General features: G+C 40.1%; 1 pseudogene across 1 annotated transcript; it reads right to left on the bottom strand.

The window, feature by feature from the left end:
- Positions 1-2478: 2478 nt before the first annotated feature.
- On the bottom strand, positions 2479-5567 carry LOC311606495 (myosin light polypeptide 6-like; annotated as a pseudogene). The gene is made up of 2 exons: positions 5412-5567; positions 2479-2898 (listed from the first exon to the last, which is right to left on the bottom strand). The product of its transcript is annotated as a myosin light polypeptide 6-like (transcript).
- Between the last annotated feature and the right edge of the window lie 2917 nt (positions 5568-8484).

Raw genomic sequence — 8484 nt, 5'->3', positions numbered from 1 at the left:
ACATCTAGTAAAGGGTGCCACAACTTTCGCCCCAGAGATCTGAGAGTCCCCTACTAAAGGATTTTTACCTTAAAGGCAAACTAAAGTTAGATTTGTTATCCTAAGAAGATATTAGTTTATCCCTCACTTGCAAACAACAAACGTGATCCATGATGGAGCTCATAAAAAGGCGAAGCAAATTAAATATGAAATTTCAGTATAACAACTGCATAGCATATGCTTAAGCTAAAAGCTCATTATTTTTATCTAAAAGTCTTACTTAACTGCATCAACTGTATTTTATCAGACAATCCAAATAGTCATTACCAAAGCTAAGAAACAAAACCAACCTCATGTTAAATAAAACACACGTCTATACCCCGTACATATACCGTGGGACTAAGCCTGAAACCCACGAAGCCTTTCTGTTATTCCCCAAATTCTGTCCAATGTAATTTCCATCCAGAAAGTCCATGATAGAATGCACCCCGTCAAGCAAAGGTTCCAGAACGATTAGACAGAGTGGGCAATTGCACCCGATTTGTAGAGCTAGGGTTAACAGTATCAGGAAGCGCTGAGACACACCATAGAGGAAAAAGGAACTGCCCAAACTGTTCCAAACTGCTCTGGGGAAAACTGCCCAGGAGCACTTCCAAGGTCAACCTCAAATTCCTTTCTCCAGTCTGTGCCCTGGCCTTTGGTAGTGGATGGTCTTGGGGCTTTAGCTGTCTCTCATTTAAAACATTTACTATTTCCAAGCTTTACTATAATACAGCGATATTCACAACTCACATTGTTCCTGCTGAAAGGTAATTGTCTTAAAGCGCGGTGAACAAGGAGTCCCCAAACACTGCTAAGATGAGCACCTGCTGGAACCCTGCTCAAGTATGCCACTAAATCTACTGCTGGGTACTATCACTTAAGGGAGCTGAATTTTACACAGATAAGGCAAATGTTTGTCAATCATGTAATAAATGATGTATTTTGTCATTCTCATTTTCACTAGAGCCTGCTGTGGTCAGCATTTTGTCCATATTAAAGATTAGAATTCAGATTTGGCAGAGGAATATATGCCTTGTCCAAAGTCACATGTATAATAGCTGCAGAGTTTGAATAGATAATTAATGCTTTACTTGTGTAAAGGTATTCAGAATGGATGATTTCCTTGTGGCCATCTAAGTTAATAGAGCAAAATTGACACATCCGCCAGGACATAAAAGGTAATAAAAATTAAATCCAGACTTCTCTTTCAGGAAACACTGGACACTAAGAAGTCATCCATTGGGATGTGACTGTAACAAAACTGAACTTCCGGCAGTTATTGATTTTAAAATAGTATATAAATTGAGAGGGAAGAGCCCTTAATAGTTGCCATTTTATTAGTAACAGCTTATCCTCATGTATGTAATCTAAGGCATATTTTTTCTACTTTTCAGCCGACTGAGGAATGCTGCACACACCTCTCCTACATCAGCAGAATCCATTTCCATGCAACTACTCAACTATCATGGATTCTGAAGAAGGAATCTAACTGTGCTTCTAGGAAGAAAAAGAACACGAGTTGATTTTGAATATATGTGTGCCTGGGTTGGTTTTAGTTTTGTTTTGTGGGGGAAGAAGAGAGAAAATTTATTTGGTGAAAGTAAGCATTATCCAAAAGAGACCAGATGGGCAAGGTGCTGTGGGAAGGAAGCCTGGGAAGCGTGTGGGACCACACAGAGATCTCACACTGGGCAAGGCACAGACTTCAGATATGGGAATGCACTCGGCCACTCAGCATCACCTCCACAAGCTCTTTTTTTTTTATCTTATAATAACACATTTTTATTGAAAATTAAAAATAATTCCTATTACATCTCATTTTCTATCCCATCCCATGCATCCTCCCATTCCTCCCTCCCTCCCACTTTCACCCCAATCCCCCTTCCCTATGACTGTGGCTGTGGGGGACCTCCTCCCCCTGAATATGGTGCTAGGGTATCAAGTCTTTTCTTGGTAGTCCTCTATCCTTCTTCTGAGTGCCATTGGGCCTCCCCCACAAAGGGACATGGCCAAATATGGGGCACCAGAGATCCTGTGAAAGTCAGTCCCCAGTCTCCACTTAGCTGTGGAGAATATTCTGTCCCTTGGCTAGATCTGAGATTCCATCTTACACCCATCAGAATGGCTAAAATCAAACATTCAAGTGACAACACATGCTGGCGAGGATGTGGAGAGAGAGGAACACTCCTTCATTGCTGGTGGGAATGCAAACTAGTACAGCCACTTTGGAAATCTATCTGGTGCTATCTCAGAAAAAATGGGAATAGGGCTTCCTCAAGACCCAGCTATTCCACTTCTATGAGTATACCCAGAAGATGCTCCAGCACACAACAAGAAAATTTGCTCAACCATGTTCATAGCAGCCTTATTCATAATCGCCAGAACATGGAAACAGCCTAAGTGCCCCTCAGTAGAAGAATGGATAAAGAAACTGTGGTACATATACACGATGGAATATTACTCCACAAGCTCTTTATAGTTGATACAACCATTGCTGCCTCATGCCCTGCCACCAGCATCTCTACTTCTTCCTCTGTCATCTTCTCACCCTGTGACAAGGACATGATGACATGATGAATTTTAGCACCCATGACAGTCCCATTCTCTTTCTTGTCAGCACACAAAGGCCTTAAACATACTGCTCATAAGTTCCTTGGTCCTCGTACTTGGCCACAGTCTGAGCATGTGCAGGAAGTACTCAGAGGCCCGCACCTTCACATTCATCTCCTCACTCTTGGGGTTCCCCAGGACCGTGAGCCCCTTAATGTTGATAGGGTTTTGGCCCAGGGCCCTTATCACGTCCCCACATTGGCTGTGCAGGATTTTATCATTACTTCTTTGGTCAAACAGCTGGAAGGCATCCTTGAATTCTGGTGCCTGGTGAAGTCACAAATCTTGGCCAGGAAACTTTTCCCTAAATTTATTATTTCTAATTGAGGATTTATCAACACGGTTAGCAGCTATCAGCCAAATGTAACCCTGGACTCCAAATAACAATGTGTACCTGCTATCCATGTCTACAGATTCAGACTCATGGGGGGAAGGATGAGAGGTGAGCAATCCAGTCAAGCCCTTTTCACCATATCATCACAATCAGATTAAGTTAAAAATTGTAATTTTAGCTGGATAGTCAGACAGCCTTTAATCCCAGTACTTGGGAGGCAGAAGCAGATGGATTTTGTGAGTTTGAGGCCAGCATGGTATACAGAGGGAATTCTAGGACATCCAGGGCTACACAGAGAAACCCTGTCTTGAAAAAAAAATGTAATTCTAGCCAGGCATGGTGGCACATTCCTTTAATCCCTGAGTCCCTGAGTTCAGGGACCTATATAATGAGTTCCAGGACATCCAAGGCTATGTGGAGAGACACTGTCTCAAATGGATAGGTAGATAGATAGATAGATAGATAGATAGATAGATAGATAGATAGATAGATGGATGGATGGATGGATGGATAGATACTATAATTCTTAAAGTTGTATCTAAGGAGGTGGGACTATTTAGGTCAGCCTCTAGAGTGTGCTAATTCCCATCTATTATGAGAAAGGGCAGATCCACAGATCTTTGGGGTCCTCCAGTCTTAATTTTATTATTTAATCCAGAAGAGACTGACTCATTACAAGCCAACCATAAGCTGGTTGAGAAACCAGGGCAGTACAAGATTGGAACGCTTCTCCCTGGGACACTCCTTGATCAACAAGCTCTTTTAGTGAGCTGAAGTGTAGGTCTGAATGGTGCTCAATGAACCTAAAACTGAATGAAATAAAACAGAATAGTGCCTATGAGGACTTGCTTTAAATTGTGATTATATGACAGCTGATGCCACTCCACGGATAAAGAGCCAAGCAGACTTTCCTCAGGGTTACGTAAGAAGGTTAGTTTCTTTAACTAGATGCTACAGCTGCCTATGTAATTGCACTAGAGAAACTCCTGGCCAAGCTTTAGGAAACAGCTAGAGTTTCCTGCTCCAGAAGGTTAGTCTGTGTGTTACAATTGCTCATCAATGGAAGTTGAATTTCACTGGCATCAGAAGAAAGCTTTTGGACTTCCCCAAATTCTGTGGCTTCATGATTTTACTATCTGTGGCCTGATATTAGCGCTGTAGAGTTTCTGGCAAAAGTACTAGGAACAAAGGAAAGATAGTTATTTTTTATTTGGTTTTGTTTGTTTGTTTGTTTGTTTGTTTTGATACAAGGTTTCTCTGGGTAGCCTTGTTTGTCCTGGAGTCACTTTGTAGACCAGGCTGGCCTCGAACTCACAGCAATCCACCTGCCTCTGTCTCCTGAGTGCCTTTATTTGTTTTTAATCATTCTTTTTAATTAAAAAAAACTGTCTGTGAGCTTTTATATCTATATTCTTCATTCAAACCTGCCTTTCAGGTTCTGCTGTGGCTTGAACAACACCCTAATTAGGTGTGTTGTAACACATATATAGAATTTGTTGTAGTCTAAATAAAACATTTCCCATTCACAAACTATTGAAAGTAAAAGGGCCTAAGGTTCAAAGGCATTTAGTTACTATCTCGTAATGACATGAGAGATTATGTTACATTGAGATTGTCTCTAGTGCATTGAGAGAAGTTATTTATGGCCAATTTGCAAAAATGAGGATGACACTGGGTTTTATCTTGTCTATATAAACATAGACAGATTCGGCTTCTGCTAAAACAGTTTCCCAGAAATCAACTAGATATATACATCATTCCATCCCAGTGAATGAGCTTGGTAAACTTAAAGTCTCTGTCTTTGTTTTGGGAATTGATATGCAATTAAGGAATATTAACACTTCCTATTTCACTAGTTTTTGTTTTAAAATATTCCTATAGCTTGAGGCCTGAAATCTTGCCTTAAAGAGATCTTTGAATAGATACTTTGATTTTTAAAAGTCCTCTAGAGATAGCACACATCAGTTATTTCAGCACAGTGCTAAAGAAAGGAATTCTAAAAGATCTAAAATGTTCAAATGAAACACTTGAGAGAGCTGTCACTTTAGGCTTAGGAGGGAGCATGCATCACATCCTCAGGGGTTGTCCTTGTAGACCACATGTCAAGGGTTCAACTAGTCTTTCTGCAAAGGTTCTGTGGATGTGAGACCACCCTCCTCTGTTGTCACCCCTTGTGATCACTAGGCTGAAGGCTTGCACATCTGTAAGCTGTTAGGATTCCAGCCAGAACTCCTTAATCAAGGAAGCACAAAAGCCAAGTAGGGACTTTTTGAGTGATTGATTCCTCACATTCAATCTGATACATTTTGTTTTTGTTTTTAAGAAGCTTTAAAATTTATGTGCCATGTAACCTATCATTTCTAAAATAGTTTTTGGTGAGGCTGAGTAAATGTATACAATAACTCAACAAAAAAAATTCAGTTAAATGGTGTTGTTGTGTCCTTACCTGTTTTGAAGGGCTTTCAGGGTGAGTTGGACATAACCACGCACCCCTGGACTCCCAGAACTTTGGAAGTGGAGTCAGGAGGACCAGTTTCATCTGCTGGAGGTCTTGTTGCAAAATTAGGAACAGTGGCAAGATCCCATTCTCCAGACCAGCCATACAAACTACTTTGCTGTGCCAGGCACGATGGTGACACACACCTGTAATCCCAGCACTCTGGAAGATAGAGGCAGGAGGATCAATGTAAGTTCGAGGCCAGCCTGGTCTACTAAGTGAGTCTAGGACAGCCAAGGCTAAGAAACCCTGTCTTAAAAAAACAAAACAAACAAAAAAACAAAATAACAACTTTGCTGTTACTACAAAACATCCGTTGTTGTTTCCATGCAAATCAGTATTTCTATGCATTGAGTTGGACACAACTTCCAAGAAAAAAAAAAAGAAAATGTGAACAATAAATGTGAGTCCTTACTGAAAAGTCTGGTCATCCTAGACCAATGAGGTTACAGTGGTGGTGGAGGCAGCACCACCATCAGAAGCCTTGAGGACATCCAGCACTAGTGGTTTTCTGATCTATGGAATTTGTTCCTATTATTTATTTTACCCAGAACCCTCTCTCCATGGTCTGATGCCATTCTCTGCTCATACATCAGCCGAACGGAGTCAGACATAATTCCTATAGAATTTTAATTGCTGTCTCACCTGGGTGTCTGACACAGTTTGAATTTCTATTGTTATCTATATTTTATTTGCATTACGGCATGTATATTCTGCTTGCCCTTGTTTTGAGATCTACTTACACGAAGAGACCATGCCACATTCATTTTAATGGTAAGATAATGTCTGGAAAGAAGTGGTCTCCCAAAAAGTGCTTGCTGAATCCAGAAATAGAAGAATTAATTTTGTTAACAAACAAAACAAACAAACAACTCTGAGAATCTTAAGCAATAATTTATAAACTTGACTGCAAATTAGAATCAAGCAAGGAATTGCAAAATTCTTATGACTATTTCATCTCTAGACCAATGAAATCACGGTCCTGTGAAAGGAACCTGGCAGTTTTTACATTCTCCACTTGATTTTTAGTGAGTGGTTGAAATTAAGAATACAGTCTTAAAAGATGGCTTGACTATCTCATTGATATTCCTCCAGGTTGTGTGAAATTGTTAGTTATATGAGTTGAATTTGCTTGAAAATATCTCAGAATCCAAGTGAATTAACAACTTATTAAAAAATATATCAAGGCACTAGGCCACTCAAGAATGAGTATAAGGACCAGCAAGAGGGCTCAGTGGGTAAAGATGCCTGCTCCCAGCCCCCAACCCCCCCACCCCCCCCCCTGCCCCCCCCACCCCCGGCAATCTGAGTTCTCTCCCCAAAATCCATATAGTGGAAGGACAGAATTAACTCCTACAAGTTGTCCTCTACCTCCACGCTCATGCTAGGTGTACACACACATACACACACACACACACACACACACACACACACACACACACACTAAATTATTGATTCAGTTGACTTACTTCTTTCTGATATCTCATTTGAGGAATGATTATGAAACAAGAATGTTATTTTGGGCAGAAAATCGAAAGCATTGAAAAGTTTTCACTGGACAAGATTAAATAAACAAAGCAGCCTATTCAAGACCATGCAATATCAAAGGGAGGCTGGAGCCCAGTGAAAACTCAATTCCACTGAAATGAAGGCCACGGGAGTTCTGTGCTGGAGTTAGGAAAACAGGCATCATTCATGTTTGCTGACCGACTTCACCACAAAGAAAAGCAGGCTTTCTCATGCCATTGTGACAAGAGGCACTTCAGTAACAAAATTAGGTTCACAGGGCTGCTATCTCCTTTTGTGTTTAAACTTCAGAGATGTCTGGGAAGTTATTTCTAACTTATAAAACTGATGAGAGACTTTTTAAAAAGTTTGCTTCTCTAAGGGGCTTGGAAAATATAATTTCATGTTTGGTGAAGATGCTGTACAAAAATGAAATTGAGGCCTAAAGGCAAAGAGGAAGTGAGGCCAGAGACGGTTAAGGAAACTATCAAAAGTCAGATGAATAGGTATTTGTAAAGGGCTACCAGCGAAATGCGACAATGATGCGCTTTCAGCAGTGAAGGTTAGGTCCTCAAAACAACTGGAAAAGGAAGAACAGAGTTTTCCCTGTTGCCCTGGCATATAGGAAGAAATGAGAAAGGGAACTTCCTTCTGTATTCCCTTATCATTCATTGAAATGGAGCCCCAGGTCCATTTTCAGGCTGATGACATCCAGTTTATACTTTCTGGTTTCTGCTAACTTATCGTTTTTCCATTGGAATGTGAAGACATCTCATCATTGTGGCTATTATATAACATTTATGTTACATCCTGACAAAGATTATTATAAAATATCTCCAAAACCAAAATTTTTAAAATATATTTTATTAATTCATTCATATTACATCTCAATTGTCATCCCTTACCTTGTATCCTCCCGTTCCTCCCTCCCTCCGATTTCCCCCTTACTCCTCTCTCCTATGACTGTGACTGAGGGGGACTTCTTCCCCCTGTACATGCTTATAGGGTATCAAGTCTCTTCTTGGTAGCCTGCTATCCTTCCTCTGAGTGCCACCAGGTCTCCCCATCCAGGGCACATGGTCAAATACGGGGCACCAAAATTTATACTGTGGTAGTAGAAATATTTTTCTTATAAGCCAAGTACTACAGCATACAGTATACATGCATATTGTGACAGCATATCAATAATGACATTTTAATTGAAGTAACACAGGGTTGTGGAATGGAATGTTCTGTGCTCTTAACCAATATAAACTTATTCGATATCAATTATAATAGAATAGATGTTACTATCAGTTAGTAAAATATAAGATATTTTCAGACCACATAACAGCCAGGCACATTATTTCAAATACAAGACAAAATAAGGAGACATATATACATGACTATTTTTTAATGATCTGTAAGTTACATATGGGCATATGGCTTCATTTTATGCTGTAATAGTTCAGCAAAGAAACAAAATATTTGGAGGCATGTAACCCAAAACAGTCATTGTAAGTCATTCAAAACAGTG

Source organism: Acomys minous, assembly GCF_964271855.1.
Source record: "Acomys minous genome assembly, chromosome: 10".
Classification (NCBI taxonomy): Eukaryota; Metazoa; Chordata; class Mammalia; order Rodentia; family Muridae; genus Acomys; species Acomys minous.
The sequence above is the reverse complement of the archived record's forward strand: the minus strand, read 5'-3'. Positions and strand labels throughout refer to the sequence as shown.